The sequence below is a fragment of the Trachypithecus francoisi genome, unplaced genomic scaffold (genome assembly GCF_009764315.1).
Source record: "Trachypithecus francoisi isolate TF-2019V2 unplaced genomic scaffold, Tfra_2.0 Lachesis_group3, whole genome shotgun sequence".
NCBI lineage: Eukaryota > Metazoa > Chordata > Mammalia > Primates > Cercopithecidae > Trachypithecus > Trachypithecus francoisi.
Window position 1 is genome coordinate 130334182 of NW_022681468.1, and position 27984 is coordinate 130362165.

At 41.8% G+C, this 27984-nt stretch overlaps 1 protein-coding gene and 1 pseudogene across 14 annotated transcripts in view; both read right to left on the bottom strand.

Annotated features, from left to right (window-relative positions):
- Positions 1-27984, bottom strand: part of FAM81A (family with sequence similarity 81 member A) — a 163891-nt gene that overhangs the window by 40693 nt on the left and 95214 nt on the right. The window lies entirely within an intron of this gene.
- On the bottom strand, positions 951-1500 carry LOC117070583 (annotated as a pseudogene).

Here is a 27984-nt window from a genome sequence, read left to right on the forward strand (position 1 = left end):
TCTAGAAAAGTTATTATTTTTGATTGGTTCATCTTTTCATCTTGCTATTTAAGATAATGAATAGTTTACATACCACAACTGGAGCATTATAATACTCTGGGTTTTTCTGTGTACTTACTATTACCAGTGAGTTTTGTACCTTCAGATGATTTCTTATTGCCCATTAACATTCCTTTCTTGCATGTTGAAGAACTCCTTTTAGCATTTCTTGTAGGACAGGCCTGGTGTTGATAAATCCCTCAGCTTTTGTTTGTCTGGGAAAGTCTTTATTTCTCCTTCATGTTTGAAGGATATTTTCACCAGATACACGATGGTAGGTTTTATGCTAAGTGTTTTTATCCTTCAGCACTTTAAATATGTCATGCCACAAGTCTGCTGCCAAACGTATTGGAGCTCCATTGTATGTTGTTTCTTTTGTCTTGCTGCCTTTAGGATCCCTTCTTTATCCTTGACCTCTGGGAGTTTGGTTATTAAATGCCTTGAGGTAGTCTTCTTTGAGTTAAATCTACTTGGTGTTCTATAACCTTCTTGTGCTTGAATTTTGATTTCTTGTACTTGAATTTTGATATCTTTTGTCTGGGAAGTTCTCTGTTATCCCTTTCGATAAATTTTCTACCACTCTCTCTCTCTCTACCTCCCCTTAAAAACTAGTAACTTTTAGATTTATCCTTTTGAAGCTACTTCCTAGATCTTGTAGATCTTGTGCATCATTCTTTTTTATTTCTTTTTTTTCTTTTGTCTCCTCTGACTATGTATTTTCAAATAGCCTGGCTTCAAGCTCACTAATTCTTTCTTCTGTTTGATCAATTCTGCTAACAGACTGATGCATTCTTCAGTATGTCACTAGCATTTTTCTCCAGAATTTCTGCTTCTTTTTAATTTTCTCTTTCTTTCTGTCTTTCTCTCTTTCTTTTCCTTCCTTCCTTCTTTCCTTCCTCCCTCCCTCCTTCCTTCCTTTTTCTTTCTTTCTTTTCTTTCATCTTTCTATTGTAGCTCTGAGGCATTTTATTATAAAAACGTAGTACTCATATACATAAACTAATATGAACTTAAAATTCATCATACATTTACTTCATTTTTTAGCTTGACCTTCTAGTAGATCTTTAGCTTCACTGATTTTGGCTGCTATATAAGGGGAACCTCCTTTGTCAGGATTATTTAAAAGCATAATTCATTGATAAGCATCTCTTATTTTCCCTTTATTGGCAGTAGGGCTTACACCTAGTATTAATGCTGCTTCCCATTTTGTCATTGTGGGTTCAAACCCACATCTATAATGGCCACCACTGAAGGCAGATTTTGGTAGGCTTTGAAAAACTTGTTTCACTTGAGGCTCCATATGCTTCATGGCGTGCAAAACAGAACAGCCTGCAAATCCTGCAGCAGCAATGGTCAGTCCAACTGCTACCACTGTACTGGCCATGGCGCCAGCTGGGCTCCCTTGCTTCCTCCAGGAGCACAGCTCATCCCAGCTCCTCTTTCTCCCTCTCTCTCTTCCCTTCCTTCCTTTCTTCTTTCTTCCCTCCCTCCCTCCCTTCTTTTTCTTTTCCTTTTTTTCTATTTCTTTCTTTTCCTTTCTCTCTCCCTGTCTCTCTCTCTCCTTCCTTCCCTCCCTCCCTCCTTTCTTTCTCTCTCTCTCTCTCTCTCTCTCTTTCTTTCCAGAAGGACGGACTGCAGTGGCGCAATCTTGATTTACTGCAACCTCTGCCTCCTGGGTTCAAGCGATTCTCTTGCCTCAGCCTCCTGAGTAGCTGGGATTACAGGCACCCGCCACCACACACAGCTAATTTTGTATTTTTAGTAGAGATGGGGTTTCACCATGTTGGCCAGGCTGGTCTTGAACTTCTGACCTCAGGTGATCCACCCGCCTTGGCCATCCAAAGTGCTGGGATTACAGGCGTGAGCCACTGCTCCTGGCCAATTATTTCAATTTATTTGTTAAATTTATCTGATAGGATTCTGAATTCCTTCTTCTGTTATCTTGAATTTCTTTGAGTTTCCTCAAAACAGCTATTTTGAATTCTCTGTCTAAAAGGTCACATATCTTTGCCTCTCTGGGATTGAATTCTGGTGTCTTAGTTAATTTGGTGAGGTAAATTATGTTTTCCTACACGGTCTTGATGCTTGTGGATGTTAGTCAATGTTTGTACCCATCCTTCTTGGGAAGGCTTTCCAGATATTCAAAGGGACTTGGGTGTTAAGTAATCTAAGTTTTCGGTCACTACAACCATATCTGCATTAGGGGGTACCCCAAGCACAATAACACTAGTTCTTGCATACTTGTAGGAGTACTACCTTTGCGGTCTTCGAAAAGAACCAGAAGATTTCTCTGGATTACCAGGTAGAGACTCTCATTCTCTTCCCTTACTTTCTCCCAAATAAGCAAAGTCTTTCTTTCTTTGTGCTGAGCTACCTGGAGCTGGGAAGGGGTACACAAGCACCTCTGTAGCCACCACCATTGGGACTGTGATGGGTCTGACCTGAAGCCAGCACAGCACCGAATCTTGCTCAAGGCCTGCTGTAATCACTACATGGCTACCCCTATGTTCACTCAAGGCCCTAAGGCTCTACAATCAGCAAGTGGTGAAGCCAGCCAGGCTTCTGTCCTTCCCCTAAAGGCAACGAGTTCCCCCAGGCTCCAGGCAGGTCCAGGGACGCTGTCCAGGTGCCCGGGCCTAGAATCAGAAACCTTAGAAATCTACCTGGTACTCTATTCTACTGCGGCTGAGCTAGTGCTGAAACCACCAAAGTCCTTCCCATTCTTCCCTCCCCTTCCCCAGGGTGAGGAGTCTCCCTGTGTTCACCACATGCCCACAGGGAATAAAGTCAGGCTACTGCCATTGTTCACTTAAGGCCCAAGGGCTCTTCATTCAGCTTGTGGTGAATCCTGTCAGGCCTGGGACTCACCCTTCAGAGCAGTGGGGCCTGCATGTAGCCCAGGGTACATCTAGAGATCCAAGAGTACAAGAGCCAAGGCCTGGAGTCACGGACCCCAAAAGCCTGCTTGGTGCTCTTCTCCAGTGTGGCCGAGCTGGTACCTAAGCTAAAGACAAAGTCCCCTTTACTTTTCCCTCTGCTTTTCTCAAGCAGAAGGAGTCTCTCCTCACAGCCACCACAGCTGTGAATGTGTACAGGCACCCCTAAAGCCAGGATGTCTCAGAGTCTTACCCAAGGCCCATGGCACACTACTTGGTTATCACCGCTGGTTGGCCGTCCTGCATTCCAAAACAGTGTCCCATAAACACTGCACTCTCCCTCCCCAAAGCACAGAGACTCTCTCTCTGAGCCACGTGGTCTGCTGACGGGGGATGGGGGAGGGGTGGTGTCGGTGACTCAAGACTGTCCTTCCTCCCTCTTCAGTCCCTCTTTCTGTGACATGATGTTAAAATCACGTATTGTGATCGCTCACCTGCTTTTTGGTTCTTATGAAGGTTTTTTTTTTTTTTTTTTTTTGAGACAGAGTCTTGCTCTGTCACCCAGGCTGGAGTGCAGTGGCCGGATCTCAGCTCACTGCAAGCTCCGCCTACCGGGTTTACGCCATTCTCCTGCCTCAGCCTCCCGAGTAGCTGGGACTACAGGTGCCCGCCACCTCGCCCGGCTAGTTTTTTGTATTTTTAGTAGAGACGGGGTTTCACCATGTTAGCCAGGATGGTCTCGATCTCCTGACCTCGTGATCCGCCTGTCTCGGCCTCCCAAAGTGCTGGGATTACAGACTTGAGCCACCGCGCCCGGCCTGAAGGTATTTATTTTGTAGATAGTTGTTAAATTTGATGTTCATGTGGGGAGGACAATTGGTGGAGGCTTCTATTCTGCCATCTTCCTCTGCCCTCCTGTCCATCTACTGACTTTTAGAAATTTAAGTTCAAGAAGAAATTTTATGTGACACTTGGATCTCCTTAAATGTAGGAGTTATTTTTTCTTCAAGGCCTACCTGTTTTCTATTTCATCTGCACCTGTGTTAAGGGCAGTGCTTATTCTTCCTCCTTGTGGCTGCAGGGCCCATTAGATGTGATGTGACTTTCCTCTCTCTGCTCACTGGAGTGCCTTAAGTAGGTAGTCTTGAGAGTAGTGGAAGGGGTTTATGGGCTGGTGGTGCAGCCAGTAGGAAGCACAGGGCCTGTCTCCAGGTGAGGTACCAGGAGGACGTCTCTTTACATCCTATTCCCTCAGCTCTCCCAGCCCAGAGGCAGTGGGGAACAAGCCCACCCTACAACCCCTCCACCCCTCCATGGGGCAGGAGACTGGCTCACTCACAGGTGTGAGCCTGGACCCTCCTCCTGAGACTCCTAACTATGGGATCCTGCTGGCTCCCCAGGCCTTCCTGCCTGCCTATCCCAACTGTTCAGGAAGGTGGCACCTGGATTGGGAACAGAGTGGAGACAGGCACTCTAAACCACCACCTTCTCTTGCCTTCTGCGTCAATCCAAGGGTTTCTTGAGATTACATTCCTGGGTATCTGCTTGTTACTATTTATTTCTAGGAATTTTGATGGTTTCTGATGTACTAACAATTTGCAGGAAATGAATAGGAAAAGCCCAAGTAGAGATGTAATTATGCTTACATAATTTGTTTTTGTGCTCCCTCTTCTTAACTATATTTTCTTTTCTTTTTTTGAAGTATAACATACATAAAGAAGATACTTGTGTATTTTTTTCAGGATTTTCAAACTTCTTAGTAAAAAAGAAAAAGAAAATAGGAATGTAAATATTCTGTGTTTCCCTTAGTGGAAACCTGCTTGCGGCATTGACAGTAAAAAGGAAGATTTCACTGGGCGGCCGCAGTAGCTCACACCTGTAATCTCAGCACTTTGAGAGGCCGAGGCGGGTGGATCACAAGATCAGGAGTTCAAGACCAGCCTGACCAACATGGTGAAACCTCGTCTCTACTAAAAATAGAAAAATTAGCCGGGCGTGATAGCACATGCCTGTAGTCCCAGGTACTCAGGAGGCTGAGGCAGAAGAATTACTTGAAACCAGAAAGCGAAAGTTGCAGTGAGCCGAGATCGTGCCACTGCACTCCAGCCTGGGCAACAGAGCAAGACTCCATCAAAAAAAAAAAAAAAAAATTCACCAGAAAGAATTTAGAATTTCAAAACCTATCTATTATTTCTGTAGCTTCCAGCTTTTTCTCAATGAACCTGCTCTATGAAGAGGAATACAAACTAGTTACAATCACCTGTGAATGACAAAATGTGAGTCATCTGAATACATTCTTGCAAAGCAACTTCACATCTGACTAATGTGGTTCTGGCACTCTTCCACTGATGAGAAGGCGCTGGCAAGCTCTCATGCACTCTCTCTTAATAGGAAGTAACACCTATTAGTTAGAGTCGATAGAAAGTAACACTTATTCTTTTTCCATGTAGTGGTGCAAACCTTTGCCTATAGGAAGGCATAAGACCAGTGGTTCTCAAACATCTTTGGGGTACATAAGTCTCACCCAGATGGCTTGTTATGCATGCAAATTCTTGGACCCCATCCCCAGAAAACCAAAACTAGAGAACGAGCCCAGTGTCTAATACACTGTATTAGACACTATAGAGCTGGGCATGGTGGCTCACGCCCATAATCCCAGCACTTTGGGAGGCCGAGGCAGGTGGATCACCTAAGGTCAGGAGTTCGAGACCAGCCTGTCCAACATGGTGAAACCCCGTCTCTACTAAAAATACAAAAATTAGCCAGGCGTGGTGACAGGCGCCTGTAATCCCAGCTACTCAGGAGGCTGAGGCAGGAGAATTGCTTAAACGCAGGAGGTGGAGATTATAGTGAGCCGAGATCACGCCATTGCACTCCAGCCTGGACGACAAGAGCAAAACTCCATCTCAAATAACAGAACAAAACAGACATTATAGAAATGACAAAGGCTATAACCAATCTTATTTCATTTGAGTTGTTTTTCAACCACCAAGCAATGAAAATGGAAAGCAATTCATCAAAAGGGGTTTTAAAAAACCCATTTTAAAAAAGGTTCAACCTTTCTAGTAAGCAAAGAAACAAGAAGTACAAATCATACTATTATAACATATCACTCTGGTGTGGGATGTTGATAGTGGGAGAGGCTCTGCATGTGTGGGGCCAGAGAGTATACTTTCTGCTCAATTTTGCTGTGAACCAAAAAAATGCTCTAAAAAAATAAAGTCTACTTTTTAAAACCTCAGAAATAGCATTTTTACTTATTAAAGAAGCAAATATTTTAAATCTATAATGCTAAAAATATATCAAAAATCAAAAAGGTTTCAGCATCTTTTGCTTGCCTAAAAAACAGAAATAAAAAAGGCACAGCTGCCGGGCGCGGTGGCTCACGCCTGTAATCCCAGCACTTTGGGAGGCCAAGGCGGGCAGGTCACAAGGTCAGGTGATGGAGACCATCCTGGCTAACACGGTGAAACCCGGTCTCTATTAAAAATACAAAAACATTAGCTGGGCGTGGTGGCGGGCGCCTGTAGTCCCAGCTACTCGGGAGGCTGAGGCAGGAGAATGGCGTGAACCTGGGAGTCGGAGCTGTAGTGAGTAGAGATTGTGCCATTGCACTCCAGTCTGGGCGATAGAGCAAGACTCTGTCTCAAAAAAAAAAAAAAAAAGGCACAGCTGGCCTTCCCAATACAACTTTTCTGGAGACCAATGCCAAAAAATATATATTCATAATGTTCATAACCTTTCACCCAGTAACTCTAGTTCTTGGAATATTAAATGAAATAATAAGAAAGATGTATGCATAAAAATGTCTTCATAGTGTGATACACACATCAAGTATTTTACAAGGTACCTTATTACACAAACACTCAGAGGTTCACAAAGGGCTTTTAGCCAACAAGGGAAAGTGTGTACAATTTAATATTAAGCAAAAAGAAAGCATAGAAAATAAATATGGAGCATGATTCCAGCTGTGTATTAAGATGCATATAAAATACTAGAATGTGAAAGTTTTACTTATCTCTAGGGTGGGATTATGGTTTATTCTTTTTTTTTTTTTTTGTATTTCCCACAATGGACATACATTACTTTCATAGCCAGAAAAAAAAAATGTGCTGCAAAAAAATGCTTAGAAATAAAAAAGCCCGTTTAACTCTCCAAATTCTTATGCAGATGAATAAGGTATTGCATTAGAAGTGCTCTGGGGCCAGGTGTGGTGGCTGACTCCTGTAATCCCAGCACTTTGGGAGGCCGAGGCAAGAGGACTGATTGCCTGAGCCCAGGAGTTTGCGACTAGCCTGGGCAACATGGTGAAACCCTGTATCTACACACATTTTTTTTTTTTTTTAATTAGCCACGAGTTGTGGTGCACACCCCTGGTCCTAGCTATTTGAGAGGCCGAGGCAAGAGGATCGCTTGAACCTGAGAGGCAGAGGCTGCAGTGAGCCATGTTCCCACCATTGCACTCCAGCTTGAGCAACAGAGCAAGACCCTGTCTCAAAAAATAAATGAATAAAAATTTAAGAAAGAAGTGCTTTGAAGAATACAGGAAAGAATTCTACCTGACATTAACAAAGTATTCATGTTACTAGAAAGTAATATGAAAACAGAAGGTGTTTGATGGCTTATTATTTAAATACATTCTAGAATGAAAACTTAGAAAAGTAATTCCTCTGTAAAGTCAATAATGTTCCTGTATTTGTCATTTTGGAACAATATATCATCATGATGCATTTATTTTAAAAAAGATTATATCATTATATATGGCACTAATTCTCCATTATTTTCAATTCAATTCAAGAAACTTATTTTTGCACACCTACTGCGTACTGAGCATCAGGCATACTTTCAGGGAGCTCAGTTGCAGCAAGAAAAACTAAAGGGTGGGAAGTGCATTGTCCAGGTCCACACAATAAACGTGCTTTACACAAGCATGGAGCAGAAGCTAGCCACCTTGAAAAAGTGATGTCCCAAGTCCTCATTTATTTTTTCAAAGATATGGCCTATCTTTTAAAAATCTCCCTTCCCAAGACGACTTGGAATAGGGACTTCTGTGAGAGCCTCAATGTGCTGTATAATGCTGTTTATGCAAAGGTGATGGCAACCAATCCCCTGGGACATCTAAGCCCTCCAGACAGGCCAGTGTTGACAGGAACCAGGAAAGAAACAGCTCTCCATGTTCCTCCTTCTCCAACTCTTCCTAGATTGGGAAGGATTTGGAAATGAGGAAGTATAATTTCAAATCACCTAGAGAAAGGCCCAACTACAGCAGAGCAGGGAATTATAAGGTAGTATTCCCCTACAGGGCTTTTTACCACAGTTCCAGCCTCATATATCAAATTGCCTTCCTGGCATTTCCACCATTTGATGGAAGTCTCTCCCTCCAATAGGCATGAAGTCCTGTCAGCTCTATCTCCAAAATCACTCCAGAATCCACCCTCTTCTCTCCATCTCCACCATGCCATGCCTCTCCCTGAACTCTGAAGTAGCCCCCTAACTTGTCTCCCTGCTTCAATTCTTGCTCCCCTAAAATCCTTCTCCACGAAGCAGCCAGCGTGAACTTTTTCAAACATAAATCAGTCTATATCCACAAGGACAAGGGCTTTTATCTGTGTTTTATTCACTAATGTAGCCCCAGCACCAAGAGTGTGAGGGGATTATTTAAATTCCTTGGCTGAACACTAAATAATGGCTTCCCATTTCCAGACTCTAAACTTCTTTTCACAACCTTCAAGTCTCACAAGCTGCCCTTCCCCCAGCTCACAACACTCCATCCACTGGTCCCCTTTCTGCTCCTTAAACATGCCCTGCCTCTTCCTGTTTATGGCCTTGGAACCTGCACTTCCCTCACTCTGGAGTGGTCTCCCTTGGTGTCTCCTCGCTCAACACCATCACCTTGGCTTGGCTGGCCCCATATGTCATTCCATTCTCAGTTCACACGTCACCTTACTCCCTTACCATCCTTTTTTTTTTTTTTTTTTTTTTTTTGAGATGGAGTCTCACTCTGTTGCTCAGGCTGGAGTGCAGTGGCGTGATCCCAGCTCACTGCAACCTCCGACTCCCAGGTTCAAGTGATTCTCCTGCCTCAGCCTCCCAAGTAGCTGGGACTACAGGCACGCGCCACCACACCTGGTTCATTTTTATATTTTTAGTAGAGACAGGGTTTCACCATATTGGTCAGGCTGGTCTTGAACTTCTGACCTCGTGATCTGCCTGCCTCAGCCTCCCAAAGTGCTGAGATTACAGGCATGAGCCACCGTGCCTGGCCACCATCCTTTCTAAGACAGCCACGCAGTCACTCTCCATCACATCCTCTCATCAGAGCACTTGACATCGGCTAACATCACCTTGGTTACTTAGCATTGACTGCCTGTACACCCCACTAAAGTGTGCAGTAGGGCAAAGACCAGAGGCCTGTGTGCTTGGGCCATTACTGCAACCCCAGTGCCTCTAACAATGCCTGGCTGTTACTGGGTTCGCGAGTGATTTATCAATTACTTTAGCTCCATATTCTAGGATCTGATCTTCCGAGTTGAAGGCTTAGAGACTATCTCTAGCTGTCCATCCTGTCTTTGGTTTAAGCTGTTATCAATCCCTTTGATTTGAGCTGTTATCAGTCTCTGGTACCCAAACATGATCAGGTCCTCAAAGAGGACTCAGACAAGCTAAAATGTACTGGAGACAGAGCAGACACCAGAACACGAATTTATTAATTTACATTGAAAAACCTCTGTCAACAGAACTGAACAAATATTTGAATTCCATTCAATTTACTGTCTTCTCCCCCGGAGTCAAGTCACACAACAAGCCAAATCTAGTGGATAGAATGAAAACAAAATGAATTTGGATGATAATCACCAAAACCCCTCCGCTGATATACCTGTTTCAATAGAACCAAATCACAGAGCTGCAGGCTGAAATTCTCTTTTTAAGTAAAATGCATGAAGTCCAGTAGCCAAAACTCTTCCCTCACTGGCAGTACTGGAAGCACACTGAACCAAGGTCCTGTATGTCCATCCAACTACATATTAACATCACTGTCTACGCCTCTGCTTTGCCATGTTAATAAAGCCCAATGCTGCACTCATCGCTCAAGCACAGAAACTCCAGTAGTCCATTTGCAAATTATTAAACTAGCAAACTATGTATGATACATTCAATTAGATGAGGGCTTGATATAGTTTCCCATAACCCAACTTGGTTAAAGCCAACATTCCAAGCCACAAGGACATCATGAAGTTGAGCACATGGGAACTAAAGTAGTAGCAGATTCTAACCAGCCAGGTGGCAGACCCTACTGCCTGGTTCCCAAAGGCCAGAGACACAGCTAAAGCCATAAAAAGACATGGGGTCCAAACTACTTCCCCCAGCCATCAAACTGGCTTGGAAGGGAAAGTTTACCACCAGTAAAAGGACCATGGACTTCTCACCAGGGCTCGGCTTCCAGGGATTGATAATGGCTTAAACCAAAGACAGTATGGATAACTCAGACATGTATAATTCATAGTTGACTATATTACTTCCTCTAAATTAATAATTATGATGATCATTTGTGGAAAGTTTCTGAGGAATAAATAATTGATAAGCTTCTCCATATCACAAGGCAAACTGCTAACAGAGACTGTGGATGGAGATGTATTAAAACAATAAATTCTTCCATTTAACATTTTTTTTTTTTTTTTTTGAGACGGAGTCTTGCTCTGCCACCCAGGCTGGAGTGCAGTGGCCGGATCTCAGCTCACTGCAAGCTCCGCCTCCCGGGTTTATGCCATTCTCCTGCCTCAGCCTCCCGAGTAGCTGGGACTACAGGCGCCCGCCACGTCGCCCGGCTAGTTTTTTGTATTTTTAAGTAGAGACAGGGTTTCACCGTATTAGCCAGGATGGTCTCGATCTCCTGACCTCGTGATCCGCCCGTCTCGGCCTCCCAAAGTGCTGGGATTACAGGCTTGAGCCACCGCGCCCGGCCCATTTAACATTTATCAAGCACTTACTGTGTACTAGTATACAAGAGTCATCTGTTTTGACATTGGAATCTGCTGAAAGAATATGAGCAATAATTATAGGGTTCTGGAAGGGGCAAGGAGACCCAGAGCCTTTGATTATGAAACATTTATTGAGCTCCTACTGTGTCTTAGACCTTGGCAGGTGTTAAAAATAGAAACAGTAAGCCAGGCGCAGTGGCTCAAGCCTGTAATCCCAGCACTTTGGGAGGCCGAGACGGGCGGATCACGAGGTCAGGTGATCGAGACCATCCTGGCTAACACGGTGAAACCCCGTCTCTACTAAAAAATACAAAAAAGTAGCCGGGCGAGGTGGCGGGCACCTGTGGAGGCTGAGGCAGGAGAATGGCGTAAACCCGGGAGGTGGAGCTTGCAGTGAGCTGAGATCCAGCCACTGCACTCCAGCCCAGGCGACAGAGTGAGACTCCCTCTCAAAAAAAAAAAAAAAAAAAATAGAAACAGTAAGACTCTGTTCTAGCTCTTGAGGATCACATAGGGTAATGGTTTGATAATATATTTTACTTTTTTTCCAGTGTATAACTGTTCAGAGTCACATGATAGAAAATCATAAAGACTTATCTAGGCAAATTTGCCAAGATACAGTGTTAATATATCTCAATTTGACTAGTTCTATCAGGATCTAGGAGTTAAGTTCCACATCTTAAGAATGGCTTCAACTTTACTTTTGTAATATAAAATCACCTGAGGGATGACTCTAAAAAATCAAATAACCCAGTAAAATTTTACTGCATGAACTGAAAAACAGCCATAAACCAGCAATAATAATCATAATAAAAACCCAGGCAATTTACAGAAGATATTCATCAAGAATCTATAAATAAAAAATACACCTTCTACATCATTGAAATACAATTTAAATATCTTCACACCTCTGCTTTAACACTGATACTACAAGTATCAGGTTATTTTGTTCTTTGTTTTGTTGTTTTTGCTTTTGTTTTGTTTTGCTTTGTTTTGTTTTTTGGGTTAGAGTCTCACTCTGTCACCCAGGCTAGATGGCAATGGCACGAAATCAGCTGACTGTAACCTCCGCCTCCCAGGTTCAAATGATTCTCCTGCCTCAGCCTCCCAAGTAGCAGGGATTACAGGTGCCCACCACCACGTCCAGCTAATTTTTGTATTTTTAGTAGAGATGGGGCTTCACCATGTAGACCAGACTGGTCTCGAACTCCTGACCTTGTGATCCACCCACCTTGGCCTCCCAAAGTGCTGGGATTACAGGCGTGAGCCACTGCACCTGGCCAAGTATCAGTTTTATATTATGCCCACTCTCCCTATTTATTTATTTATTTAGAGATGGAGTCTTGTTCTGTCGCCTAGACTGGAGTGCAGTGGCACGATCCTGGCTCATTGCAACCTCCACCTCCCAGGTTCAAACAATTTTCCTGTCTCAGCCTCCCAATTAGCTGGGATTACAGGCACACAGCAACAGGCCCAGCTAATTCTCATATATATTTTTTTTAGGAGAGATGGGGTTTCACCATATTGGCCAGGCTGGTCTCAAACTCCTGACTTTAAGTGATTCACCCACCTCGGCCTCCCAAAGTACTGGGATTACAGGCGTGAGCCACTGTGCCTGGTGCCGATTTTTATATTACTTATAAACGAACACTTCCTTTTAGTGCTTTTTAATTTTTACTCTACATCATTGTTATGGACTGAATGTTTGTGTCCTCCAAAAATTCACATGTTGACCAAGCGTGGTGGCTCATGCCTATAATCCCAGCACTTTGGGAGACCAAGGCAGGAGGACTACTTGAGCCCAGGAGGTTGAGGCTGCAGTAAGCCATGACCATACTACTGCATTCCAGCCTGAATGACAGCGCAAGACCCAGTCTAAAAAAGAAAAAGGAAATTGTATGTTAAACTCCTAACCCTTAACGTGATGAAGAGGTGATTAGGTCATGGGGGTAGAACCCTCATGGATGGGATTAGTACCTTAAAAGAAGGTCTTGCTTCTGCTCTCTGCCATGTAAGGATACAAAAAGACAACCATCTACAATTCAGGAAGCAGGGGGTCTCATCAGACACTGGATCTACCAGCATTTTGATCTTGGACTTCCCAGTTTCCAGAATCATGAGAAAGAAATTTCTATTGTTTAAGCTGCCCAGTCTATGGTAATCTGTCATAGCAGCCTAAACTAAGACAATTATGATTTTATTTTAATGAACTTTGGCTATAAGACAGCAATTCTGATCTGTCATCAAGCATCCTAATACCTAATCCTAATAGACACGCTTAGGTTCATAATACATATAAATCAATAGAATTAGTGTTTCACATTGGAGTCTTAAATTTCTAAACTTCCTTGTTGTTACTTTGTCATTATATATAGTTACTACCAGTTATAAAAAAAGTAAACACTCAAATACAAACTAAATTTTTTGCCAAATTTAGATTTTACTCAGTTTTCCCTGTCTATCATGGAAATCATCACTTGCAAAATTGCACACTCCAAAAATATATGTAAATAGAAAAGAGTGCTGTCTGGTTAAGGCAAGAATAACCATTACATAAAATGTGTTTCTGATGTTGGGAAAACAGCAAAATTGAAATTACTTTCTCACTGCATTGTAAAGTTTTCAAAAATCATCTTAAAGAAACATGTTTAGGCCAGCCGTGATGGTGATGGTTCATGCCTATAATCCCAGCACTTTGGGAGGCCAAGACTGGTGGGTCACTGAGGTCAGGAGCTCAAGACCAGCCTGGCCAACACAGTGAAACCCTGTGTCTGCTAAAATTACAAAAATTGGCCAGGTGTGGTGGTGTGCCTGAAATTCCAGCTACACAGGAGGCTGAGGCATGAGAATCACTTGAACCCAGGAGGTGGAGGTTGCAGTGAGCTGAGATCACACAACTGCACTCCAGCCTGGGTGAGGGAGTGAGATCTTGTCTCAAAAAAAAAAAATTGGGAAAAAAATAATTAGCAGAAGTCTAAACAATTGATGACTTTAGATTCCTTAGGTAGTTTTTTTGATAAACCCAGTTATCGAAGCAATTCAAGTGAACTCTCGTCAAAGCAAGGATGGGTCAGGGGAGAACTCAGTGAGAAATAAAGCTAGAATTATCTAGTTTCATAAACAAGTTCTTCCTGAAACTCAGAAAGCAAAGAATGGCTAAACAGCACAGCCTGTCACATCTGAGAGTCAATTATAGAAGATGAGGTTCTAGAAGAGCTTCCAAAAGGTAAAGTAGAAAAGAGCATATTTTTGGAGTTTTGCCACATGGATTTATTCTCAGCACTGCCGCTACTGGCCTTGATACCTCAGGCCACTTCACTCAGCCTATCTGAAAAGGATGCTCTTTGCATTGATAACCTCAGTCTCTTCTAGTCCTTTTTGCTACTAGCATATCTACAACTGGCTTCACTCTGTATTGGGCATTTATTCACTTAATAAGTATTTGCTGAGGTTTGAATGATGGTGCCCCCTCCAAAAATCATGTTGAACTTAATCTCCACTGTGGTGGTATTAAGAGGCATGGTATTTTGGGAGATGATTAAGTCATGAGGGCTCTACCTTGAACGGACTGGGGCCCTTATAAAAAGGGTTTGTGGAAGGGGGTCCACTCTGTTCAATCTTTTTGCAATGTAAGGACACAGGATTCGTCATTCTTGCCCTTCCACCTGCCATGTGAGGATGCAGCAAGAAGATCTTACCAGACGCCAAATGCCAGTGCCTTGGGCTTGGACTTCCCAGCCTCCAGAACTGTGAGAAATAAATTTCTGTTCTTTATAAATTACCCAATCTCAGATATTTTGTTATAGCAACACAAATATACTATGACAGCATTCATAGGATTTTACTCCAAATATTGTACTAGACAACGCAAAGATGAGTAAGACAAGGTTCCTCTCTTTTTGAGAGGTTTGTAAAGAAACAATGTTAGTCCTGTTCAATAAATGCTATAGTAACAGCGGCATGAGTTAGGTGTTCAGGATACACTGAGGGAAAGGAAACTAGGAGCATGAGAAGAACTGGCAAGGAGGGCTTCCTAGAATGAAAACACTGTTAAATAGCGTCACTGGCCCAGCTGAAGTTGGAAATTATGTATTTAAAATGGCTCTGGCTGGGCACTATGGCTCATGCTTATAATCCCAACACTTTGGGAGGCCAAGGTGAGAGGACTGCTTGGGCCCAGGAGTTCAAGACCAGCCTGGGCAACATAGCAAGACCTTGTCTCTAAAAAATAAAATAAAATAAAGTGGTTCTGGCCATTGGAGTAGTACATGGCAGCTACCAAACAGGAAATTATTCCCTGGATCTAACAGTTGCAACTAAAACACTATCACCTCTTATGTTGACAGAAAAAATTAAGACAAGGATTTCCTAAGGGTAGAGTTATACTGTGCTTTTACCTGGAGGGGACAGTAATGTCAGAATAGATTGACTCTCATCTCTAGTCTTCCCCTACCCCCATAAGCAAAGGGTACAGAACTGAGTTCCCACAGGAAAGTGCTGGGTATTCTAAGAATGGGGAAGTAACACTATTTTCTAATATGAAGCATGGTGGAAGTTTGTACTTTTTGTAACATACCTTAGCCCCCTCTTATCTGCAGGGGACACGTTCCAAGACTTCCTGTGGATGTCTGACACTGCAGATAGTACCAAACCCTACATATACTACGTTTCTTTGATCTGATCATCAAGATATCTATTAAGTGACTAACAGGCAGGTAGCACGTACAGTGTGAGCTAAGGAGGGATTCACATCCCACACAGGCTGGGGAGTGAGAGATTTCATCACGCTACTCAGAATGGCCCACAATTTAAAACTTATCAATTGTTTATTTATGGAATTTTCCTTTAATATTTCCAGATCGTGGTTGGCCACAGGTAACTGAAATTGCGGAAAGCAAAGCCACAGATAAGGGGGCCTACTGTACTTTTTTGCCAGTGGTTGAGGGGATGGGAACCTGAGAATTCTTATTGATCCCCATCACTTGGATTTTACCTCTCATTAGATTTAGGTGCAACAGAGCTATCAGTCTCTTGATGAATCTGAAATCCTTTTCAAAATTGAAATGTTCAAGTTGGGGTTCTTCAATTTTGTACAGTTGTCAACTTAGGGTTGCTTAGTTTTTAGCTTCTGGGATAAAACTGACTCAGCACCCAAAAATAAAATTGAAAAGATCATTCTTAATATAGATACCAGCGTCCAAAGACAAGTACATTATTTACAGCAATTCTGTAAACTTTCTACGTTCCTCTGAGGTCATTATACTTCTTTAGTTGCAGGTAATTGGACCTGACTAACTTAAGGGGGCAAATGGAAATTATTGGACAACGCAGCAAGACTCCTGTCTCTACAAAAAATAAAGTAAGTAGCTGGGCATGGTGGCCTGTGCCTGTAGTCTCAGCTCCTTAGGAGGCTGAGGTGGGAGGATCAATTGAACCCAGGAGTTAACAGGCCTCAGTGAGCTATGATCATACCACTGCACTTGAGCCTGGATGACAGCCAGACCCTGTCTCCAGAAAACATTAAAAAGAAAAAGAAAAAAAAGGAATGGGGAAAGGAGCACACAATCAACAGGGAAACTGGGTTTTGCAGGTTGGGAAGAAGATACAAAGAGTATTTCCTGAGGTCCAAGCAGCAGGAACTACTAGCCAGTATCCCGCAGGCAAAGTGGCTGCAAGGAAGGTACTATGGCCATTTCCAGTCTTCGAATCAGCCTGCTCAGGTTTTTGTTTTGGTTTGGCTTGGTTTGGTTTTAGTTTTCAATGTAGCATCTCCCTCTGTCACGCATGCTGGAGTACACTGGCATGACCATGGCTCACTGCAGCCTCGACCTCCCAGGTTCAACGAATCCTCCCACCTTGGCCTCCCAAAGTGCTGGGATTACAGGTATGACCCACTGCGCCCAGCCCAGCCTGCTCAGGTTTTAAATTCCAGGAAGGGAGGGTCTCAGTGCTCTGGCCTGAGTTATGGGCCCCAACCCCTTTAGCTAAAATGGGGGAAAGGCAATCTGATTATTAGCCATCCCAGTCTGTACCCAATGAAAGAAAGGTAAATCCCAAGAGAAATCAAATTGCTGTGACCAAAAGAAATCGGAATGGATACCATAAGTCACCAAAGCCACAAAGATCCATTGCACTGTCTTACTAACAAATACACAGTCGTTTTCTTTAAACATCATAGGAAGTATACACTAGAACTCTTAGAACCCTGAAGACAAATGCACTTCAATTAGGATATAATTATGAGTGAATCCTTGTCCTTAGTAAACATATGCGAGAATCTCAAAGAACAGTGAAATCTGATAACTATATATATAGGCCAGAGCCAAGAGGCACAAGCTTGGTGAGAATTATCAAAAAAGGAGACCAGGTACAGTGGCTCATGCCTATAATCCCAGCACTTTGGGAGGCAGAGACAGGAGTTCAAGACCACCCTGGGCAACACAGCAAGACCTCATCTCTACAAAAAATAAAAATAAGAAAAATTAGCAGGGCATGGTAGCACATGTCTGTAGTCCCAGCTACTCAGAAGCTGAAGTGGGAGGATCACTTGAGCCCAGGACTTTGAGCCGGCAGTGAGTTATGATTGCACCACTGCACTCCAGCCTGGGTGACAGAGATTTGGTCTCTCTAAAAAAAAAAGAACATTAATTATGCAAACAGTAGCCATAAAGGAGCTGGAATACCTATACCGATATCAGACAAAACAGACTTTAAGAAATATTACAAGAGACACAGGGAGCAAAAGGGTCTTTTACAGCAAAAGGGTCAATGCATCAGGCAGATATATGCAATTATAAACGTATATGAGCCTAAAAACAGTGCCCAAATACATGAAGCAAAAACCAACAGAACTGGAAGAAGAAACAGACAATTCAGCAATAAGAGTTGGATATTTCAATAACTAATAAAAAAAGAAAGAAAATCAGTAAGAATAAGAAGGCCACCAAACAAGTCTCAAAAAATTTAAAGAGATTAAAAATACACAAAGTATGTTCTCAGCTGGGTGTGGTGACTCACATCTGTAATCCTACCACTTTGGGAAGCTGAGGCAGGAGGATCACTTGAGCCCAGAAGTTCAAGACCAGCCTGGGCAACATGGCAAAACCCTGTCTGTACAAAAAATTAGCTGGGTGTGGTGGCATGCACCTGTAGTTCCAGCTGCTCAGGAGGCTGAGGTGGAAGAATCACCTGAGCCCAGGAGGTTGAGGTTGCAGTAGGCTGTAACACAGCCACTGCATTATATCAGCCTAGGTGACAGAATGAGACCCTGTCTCAAAAAAAGAAAAAAAAAGAGGGGTGTTCCAAGATGGTTGAATAGGAACAGCTCCGGTCTGTAGCTTCCAGCATGATCAAAGCAGAAGATGGGTGATTTCTGCATTTCCAACTGAGGTACCTGGTTCATCTGATTGGGACTGGTTGGACAGTGGGTGCAGTGCATGGAGGGTGAGTTGAAGCAAGGTGGGGTGCTGCCTCACCCGAGAAGCACAAAGGGTCAGAGGATTTCCCTTTCCTAGACAAGGGAAGCCATGACAGACTACCCAAAAAAACGGGGCACTCCCACCCAAATACTGCGCTTTTCCCAAGGTCTTAGCAACTGGCAGACAAGGTGATTCTCTCCCGTGCCTGGCTCAGAGGGTCCCACACCCACGGAGCCTTGCTCACTGCTAGTGCAGCAGTCTGAGATCGATCTGCAAGACAGCAGCCTGGCTGGGGGAAGGGCGTCCACCATTGCTGAGGCTCAAGTAGGTAAACAAAGTGGCTGGGAAGCTCGAACTGGGCAGAGCCCACCTCAGCTCAGCAAGTCCTACTGCCTCTATAGACTCCACCTCTGTGGGCAGGGCATAGCTGAATAGAAGGCAGCAGACAACTTCTGCAGACTTAAACGTCCCTGTCTGACAGCTCTGAAGAGAGCAGTGGTTCTCCCAACATGGCATTTGAGCTCTGAGAACAGACAGACTGCCTCCTCAAGTGGGTCCCTGACCCCCATGTAGCCTAACTGGGAGACATCTCCCAGTAGGGGCTGACAGACACCACATATAGGCGGCTGCCCCTTTAGGACAAAGTTTCCAGAGGAAGGATCAGGTAGCAATATTTGCTGTTCCGCAATATTTGCTGTTCTGCAATATTTGCAGTTCTGCAGCCTCCACAGGTGATACCCAGGCAAACAGGGTCTGGAGTGGAACTCCAGCAAATTCCAACAGACCTGCAGCTGAGGGACCTGACTGTTAGAAGGAAAACTAACAAACAGAAAGGAATAGCATCAACATCAACAAAAAGTTCATCTACACCAAAACCCCATCTGTAGGTCACCAACATCAAAGACCAAAGGTAGATAAAACCACAAAGATGGGGAGAAACCAGAGCAGAAAAGTTGAAAATCCTAAAACTCAGAGTGCCTCTTCTCTTCCAAAGGATTGCAGCTCCTCGCCAGCAATGGAACAAAGCTGGACGGAGAATGATTTTCACGAGTTGACAGAGTAGGCTTCAGAAAGTCGGTAATAACAAAGTCCTCTGAGCTAAAGGAGGATGTTTCAACTCATCACAAGGAAGTTAAAAATCTTGAAAAAAGATTAGACGAATGGCTAACTGGAATAAACAGTGTAGAGAAGACCTTAAGTGACCTGATGGAGCTGAAAACCATGGCACGAGAACTTTGTGACGCATGCACAAGCTTCAACAGCCGATTCAACCAAGCGGAAGAACGGGTATCAGTGATTTAAGATAAAATTAATGAAATAAAGGGAGAAGACAAGGTTAGAGAAAAAAGTAAAAAGAAATGAATAAAGCCTCCAAGAAATATGGGACTATGTAAAAAGACCAAATCTACATTTGATTGTTGTACCTGAAAGTGATGGGGAGAATGGAACCAAGTTGGAAAACACTCTGCAGGATATTATCCAGGAGAACTTCCCCAACCTAGCAAGACAGGCCAACATTCAAATTCACGAAATACAGAGAACACCACAAAGATACTCCTGAAGAAGAGCAACCCCAAGACACATAATTGTCAGATTCACCAAGATTGAAATGAAGGAAAAAGTGTTAAGGGCAGTCAGAAAGAAAGGTCGAGTTACCCACAAAGGGAAGTCCATCATACTAACAGTGGATCTCTTAGCGGAAATCCTACAAGCCACAAGAGAGTAGGGGCCACTAATCAACATTCTTAAAGAAAAGAATTTTCAACCCAGAATTTCATATCCAGCCAAACTAAGCTTCACAAGTGAAGAAGAAATAACATCCTTTACAGACAAGCAAATGCTGAGAGATTTTGTCACCACCAGGCCTGCCTTACAAGAGACCCTGAAGGAAGCACTAAACATGGAAAGAAACAACCGGTACCAGCCATTGCAAAAACATGCCAAAATGTAAAGACCATCGATGCTGTGAAGAAACTGCATCAATTAACAGGCAAAATAACCAGTGAACACCATGATGACAGGATCAAATTGACACATAATAAAATATTAACCTTAAATGTAAGTGGGCTAAATGCCCCAATTAAAAGACATAGACTGGCAAATTGGATAAAGAGTCAAGACCCATCAGTGTGCTGTATTCAGGACATCCATCTCATGTGCAAAGATGCACATAGGCTCAAAACAAAGGGATGGAGGAAGATCTACCAAGCAAATGGAAAGCAAAAAAAAGCAGGGGTTACAATCCTAGTCTCTGATAAAACAGACTTTAAACCAATAAAGATCAAAACAGACAAAGAAGGCCATTACATAATGGTAAAGGGAGCAATTCAACAAGAAGAGCTAATTATCATAAATATATACGCACCCAATACAGGAGCACCCAGATTCATAAAGCAAGTCCTTAGAGACCTACAAAGAGACTTAGACTCCCACACAATAATAATGGGAGACTTTAACATCCCACTGTCAATATTAGACAGATCAACGAGACAGAAGGTTAACAAGGATATCCAGGACCTGAACTCAGCTCTGCAACAGGCAGACCTAATAGACATTGACAGAACTCTCCACCCCAAATCAACAAAATATACATTCTTCTCAGCACCACATCGCACTTATTCTAAAATTGACCACATAATTGGAAGTAAAACACTCCTCAGAAAATGTAAAAGAACAGAAATCACAACAAACTGTCTCTCAGACCACAGTGCAATCAAATTAGAACTCAGGATTAAGAAACTCACTCAAAACTGCACAACTACATAGAAACTGAACAACTTGCTCATGAATGACTACTGGGTAAATGACAAACTGCAGGCAGAAATAAAGATGTTCTTTGAAACCAATGAGAACAAACATACAATGTACCAAAATCTCTGGGACACATTTAAAGCAGTGTCTAGACAGAAACTTATAGCACTAAATGCCCACAAGAAAAAGCAGAAAAGATCTAAAATTGACACCCTAACATCACAGTGAAAATAACTAAAGCAAGAGCAAACAAATTCAAAAGCTAGCAGAAGGCAAGAAGTAACTAAGATCAGAGCAGAACTGAAAGACATAGAGACACAAAAAGCCCTTCAAAAAATCAATGAATCCAGGAGCTGTTTTTTTAAAAAAATCAACAAAATTGATAGACCACTAGCAAGACTAATAAAGAAGAAAAGAGAGAAGAATCAAATAGACACAATAAAAGATGATAAAGGGGATATCACCACCGATCCCACAGAAATACAAACTACCATCAGAGAATACTATAAACACCTCTACACAAATAAAATAGAAAATCTAGAAGAAATGGATAAATTCCTGGACACATACACCCTCCCAAGACTAAACCAGGAAGAAGTTGAATCTCTGAATAGACCAATAACAGGCTCTGAAATTGAGGCAATAATTAACAGGCTACCAACCAAAAAAAGTGCAGGACCAGACTGATTCACAGCTGAATTCTACCAGAGGTACAAAGAGCAGCTGGTACCATTCCTTCTGAAACTATTCCAATCAATAGAAAAAGAGGGAATCCTCCCTAACTCATTTTATGAGGCCAATGTCATCCTGATACCAAAGCCTGGCAGAGACACAACAAAAAGAGAATTTTAGGCCAATATCCCTGATTTTCACATCAGTGTGAAAATCCTCAATAAAATACTGGCAAACTGAATCCAGCAGCATATCAAAAAGCTTATCCACTACGATCAAGTTGGTTTCATCCCTAGGATGCAAGGCTGGTTCAACATACGCAAATCAATAAACGTAATCCATCACACAAACAGAACCAATGACAAAAACCCACCTGATTATCGCAATAGATGCAGAAAAGGCCTTTGACAAAATTCAACAGCCCTTCATGCTAAAAACTCTCAATAAACTAGGTACTGATGGAATGTATCTCAAAATAATTAGAGCTATTTATGACAAACCCACAGCCAATATCATACTGAATGGGCAAAAACTGGAAGCATTTCCTTTGAAAACTGGCACAAGACAAGGACGCCCTCTCTCACCACTCCTATTCAACATAGTGTTGGAAGTTCTGGCTAGGGCAATCAGGCAAGAGAAAGAAATAAAGGGTGTTCAGTTAGGAAATGAGGAAGTCAAATTGTCCCTGTTTGCAGATGACATGACGGTATATTTAGAAAACCCCATCGTCTCAGCCCAAAATCTCCTTAAGCTGATAAACAACTTCAGCAAAGTCTCACGATACAAAATCAATGTGCAAAAATCACAAGCATTCCTATACACTATTAACAGACAAACAGAGAGTCAAATCATGAGTGAACTCCCATTCACAATTGCTACAAAGAGAATAAAATACCTAGGAATCCAACTTACAAGGGATGTGAAGGACCTCTTCAAGGAAGAACTACAAACCACTGCTCAATGAAATAAAAGAGGACACAAACAAATGGAAGAACATTCCATGCTCATGGATAGGAAGAATCATATCATGAAAATGGCCATACTGCCCAAGGTAACTTACAGATTCAATGCCATCCCCATCAAGCTACCAATGGCTTTCTTCACAGAATTGGAAAAAACTACTTTAAAGTTCATATGGAACCAAAAAAGAGCTTGCATTGCCAAGATAATCCTAAGCAAAAAGAACGAAGCTGGAGGCATCACGCTACCTGACTTCAAACTATACTACAAGTCTTCAGTAACCAAAACGGCATGGTACTGGTACCAAAACAGAGATATAGACCAATGGAACAGAACAGAGGCCGCAGAAATAACACCACACCTGATCTACAACCACCTGATCTTTGACAAACCTGACAAAAACAAGAAATGGGGAAAGAATTCCCCATTTAATAAATGGTGCTGGGAAAACTGGCTAGCCATATGTAGAAAGCTGAAACTGGATCCCTTCCTTACACTTTATACAAAAATTAATTCGAGATGGATTAAAGACTTAAATGTTAGACCTAAAACCATAAAAACCCTAGAAGAAAACCTAGGCAATACCATTCAGGACATAGGCATGGGCAAGGACTTCATGACTAAAACACCAAAAACAATGGCAACAAAAGCCAAAATAGACAAATGGGATCTAATTAAACTAAAGAGCTTCTGCACAGCAAAAGAAACTACCATCAGAGTGAACAGGCAACCTACAGAATGGGAGAAAATTTTTGTAATCTACCCATCTGAAAAAGGTCTAATATCCAGAATCTACACAGAACTCAAACAAATTTATAAGAAAAAAACAACCCCATCAAAAAGTGGGCAAAGGAAATGAACAGACACTTCTCAAAAGAAGACATTTATGCAGCCAACAGATACATTAAAAAAATGCTCATCATCACTGGCCATCAGAAAAATGCAAATCAAAACCACAATGAGATACCATCTCACGCCAGTTAGAATGGCAATCATTAAAAAGTCAAGAAACAACAGATGCTGGCGAGGATGTGGAGAAATAGGAACACTTTTACACTGTTGGTGGGAGTGTAAATTAGTTCAACCATTGTGGAAGACAGTGTGGCGATTCCTCAAGGATCTAGGACTAGAATTACCATTTGACCCAGCAATCCCATTACTGGGTATATACCCAAAGAATTACAAATCATGCTACTATAAATCATGCACATATATGTTTATTGCAGCACTCTTCACAAAAGCAAAGACTTGGAACCAACCCAAATGTCCATCAATGATAAACTGGATTAAGAAAATGTGGCACATATACACCATGGGGCACTATGCAGCCATAAAAAAGGATGAGTTCATGTCCTTTGCAGGGACATGGATGAGACTGGAAACCATCATTCTCAGCAAACTATCACAAGGACAGAAAATCAAACACTGCATGTTCTCACTCATAGGTGGGAACTGAACAATGACATCACACTTGGACACAGGGCGGGGAACATCACACGCCAGGGTCTGTCGGTGGGTGGAGGGCTGTGGGAGGAATAGCATTAGGACAAATACCTAATATAAATGATGAGTTGATGGGTGCATCAAACCAACATGGCACATGTATACCTATGTATCAAACCTGCACATTGTGCACATGTACCCTAGAACTTAAAGTATAATTAAAAAAAAAAAAGAAAAGAAAAGAAAGGATGTTCTCTGCACCCAACCATAACCCCTAAAATTTGTATGGAACCACAAAAGACCCCAAATAGCCAAAGCAACCCTGAACAAAAAGAACAAAGCTAGGGCTGGGCGCGGTGGCTCACGCCTGTAATCCCAGCACTTTGGGAGGCCGAGATGGGTGGATCACCTGAGGTCAGGAGTTGGAGACCAGCCTAGTCAACATGGTGAAACCCCATCTCTACTAAAAATATGATAATTAGCCTGGCGTGATGACATGTGCCTATAATCTCAACTACTTGGGAAGCTGAGGCAGGAGAAACACTTGAACCTGGGAGGCTGAGGTTGCAGTGAGCCAATACCATGCCACTGCACTCTAGCCTGGGCAAAAGAGTGAGACTCTATCTCAATAAATAAATAAATAAATAAGAACAAAGCCAGAGGCATCACACTACCAGACCTCAAAATACACTACATAGTTGTAGTAACCAAAACAGCATGGTACTGGCACAAAACCAGACACATAGAACAACGGAACAGAAAAGAGAACCTAGAAATCAATCCACGTATCTACAGCCATCTGATTTTGGACAAAGGTGCCAAGAACACTCATTGAGGAAAAGACAAATCTTCAACAAACGGTGCTGGGAAAACTGGACATCCATATGCAGAAGAATTAAACTAGGCCCTCACCTCTCACCCTGTACAAAAACAAACTCCAAATGTGCAAAAGACCTAAATGTAAGGCCCAACATGATAAAACTACTAGAATAAAACATAGGGGAAACACTTTAGGACACTGGTCTAGGAGAAGATTTTATTAATAAGACCTCAAAAGCACAGACAACAAAAGCAAAAATAAACAAATGGATTATATCAAACAAAAACGCTTCTGCACAGTAAAGGAAACAATCAACAAAGTGAAAATACAACGTACAGGATGGGAGAAAAATACCTGCAAACTATTCATCCAATAAGATTAGTATCCAGAATACAGAAGGAACTCAAACGTCTCAACAGCAAAAAATATCCAATTTTTTAAATGGGTAAATGATGTGAATAAATATTTCTCAAAAGAAGACATACAAATGGCAAACAAATATATGAAAAAAAGGCCCAATATCACTATCAGGGAAATGCAAATCAAAATCACAATGAAGTATCATCTCACTCCAGTTATAAAGGCTATACCAAAACACAAAAAGTAACACATGCTGGCAAGTATGCAGAGAAAAGGGAGCTCTTATACACTGTTGGCGGGAATGTAAACTAGTACAGCCACTATGGAGAAAAGTATGGAGGTTCCTCAAAAAAACTACAAATAGAACTACCATATGATCTAGCAATCCCACTACTGGGAATTTATCCAAAGGAAAGGAAATCAGTATATTGAAGAGACATCTGCACCCCATGTTTATTGCAGCACTATCCGTAATAGCCAAGATATGGAGTCAAACCTAGGTGTCCAACAATGGATGAATGGATAAAGACAATGTGGTATATATATACAATGGAATACTATCAGCCATAAAAAAGAACAAAATTCTGTCTTTTGCAGCAACACGGATAGAACAGCAGGACATTATGTTATGTGAAATAAGCCAGGAACAGAAAGTTAAACACTGCATGTTCTTACTCATATGTGAAAGCTAAAAAAAGTTGATCTCAAAGAAGTAAAAATTAGAATAGAGAATACTAGAGGATGGGATGGGTAGGGGGAAGGGAAGGAGATATAGCAATTTGTTAAAGGACACAAAATTACCTTGATCCGGTCACTGAATATTAGATGTATTGAAACATCACTATGTACCCCAATAATATATATAATTATTGTCTGTCAATTTTAAAATTTTAAAATTAGTAACAAAAACAAAAAAAATCTGATAAAATTAATAAAACCAAAAGTTGGTTCCTTGAACAATCAGGCACAGTATTAAGATGGCAACTCTCCCCAAATGTATCTACACATCATTTCTTTTTATTATTATTGTTATTATTATTTTTAGAGAAAGATAGGATCTCACTGTGTTGCTCAGGCTGGTCTCAAATTCCTGGGCTCAAGTGATTCTCCTACTTCTGCCTCCCAAAGTGCTGGGATTACAAGTGTGAGCCACTGCACCCAGCCTTTTTAAAATCTATACATGCAAAGCAATGTCTATCAAAGTCACCTTTTTAATATAAACTGATAAGCTAATCCTAAAATTGAATTGAAAATGCAAAGGACATAGACAGCCCAAAAATACCTTTTAAAAAGAACATAGTTGGAGAATTTATATTACCTTATTTCAAAAATATACTCTAAAACTAGAAATCAAGACAATGTGGTATTGACATTAAGAAAATCATACAGATCAGGCCGGGCGCGGTGGCTCAAGCCTGTAATCCCAGCACTTTGGGAGGCCGAGACGGGCGGATCACGAGGTCAGGAGTTTGAGACCACCCTGGCTAACACAGTGAAACCCCATCTCTACTAAAAAAATACAAAAAGCTAGCCGGGCGAGGTGGCTGGCGCCTGTGGTCCCAGCTACTCGGGAGGCTGAGGCAGGAGAATGGCGTAAACCCGGGAGGCGGAGCTTGCAGTGAGCTGAGATCCGGCCACTGCACTCCAGCCCGGGCGACAGAGCAAGACTCCGTCTCAAAAAAAAAAAAAAAAAGAAAATCATACAGATCAGTGGAATCCAGAAATAAACCCTTATATTTTTGGGTCAATTGATTTTCAACAAAAGGACAAATGGGAAAAGGATAGATTTTCCTAGGATAGCAAGACGAAAAAAAATTAACTTAGGCCCTTACCTCACACCATATACAAACATTACCTCAAAATAGTTCACAGACCTAAGTGCATAAACTGAGAATCTTGAATTAAACATAGGGGAAAATCTTTGTGACCTTGAGTTAATAAGCAAATAGTTGTAAAGACACAACACCAAAAGAATAAACCATTAAAGAAAAAAATTGATATTAGACTTCATTAAAACTAAAAATGTTCATACTTCAAAAGACACACTATTACGAAAATGAAAATATAAGCCACAGAATGGGAGAAAATATTTGTAAATCACATATCTGATAAGGGAATTGTATCTAAACTACATAAAAACTTGCATAAGTTATCACGACATGTTTACATGACAAATAACCCAATGTAAAAATGAATTCTGATACCTGTTACATTACAGATGGACCTTGAAATCATTATGCTAAGTGAGAAAAGCTAGACACAAAAGGACAAATTATTGTCTGATTCCACTTATATGAAGTAGCTAGAATAAGTAAATTCGTAAGGACAGAAAATAGAATAGATGTCACCAGGGGCTGAGGGGAAAGTGGAGTGGGGGGTTACTTTTTAATGGGAACAAAGTCTCAGTTTTGGATGATGGAAACCTTCTGGAAACAGACAGTAATAATGATTGCCCAACATTGTGAATGTACTTAATGTCATTAGATTGTACACTTAAAATGGTTAAAATGGTAGCTTTTTTCCCCACAATGAAGAAAATCTAATTTTTAAAAAATGGGTAGAAGACTTAGACATTTCACCAACAAAGACATACAAATGATCAATAAGCATACGAAAAGGCGTTCAAGATCATTAGTTACTAGGAAAATACAAATTTAAGCCATAAT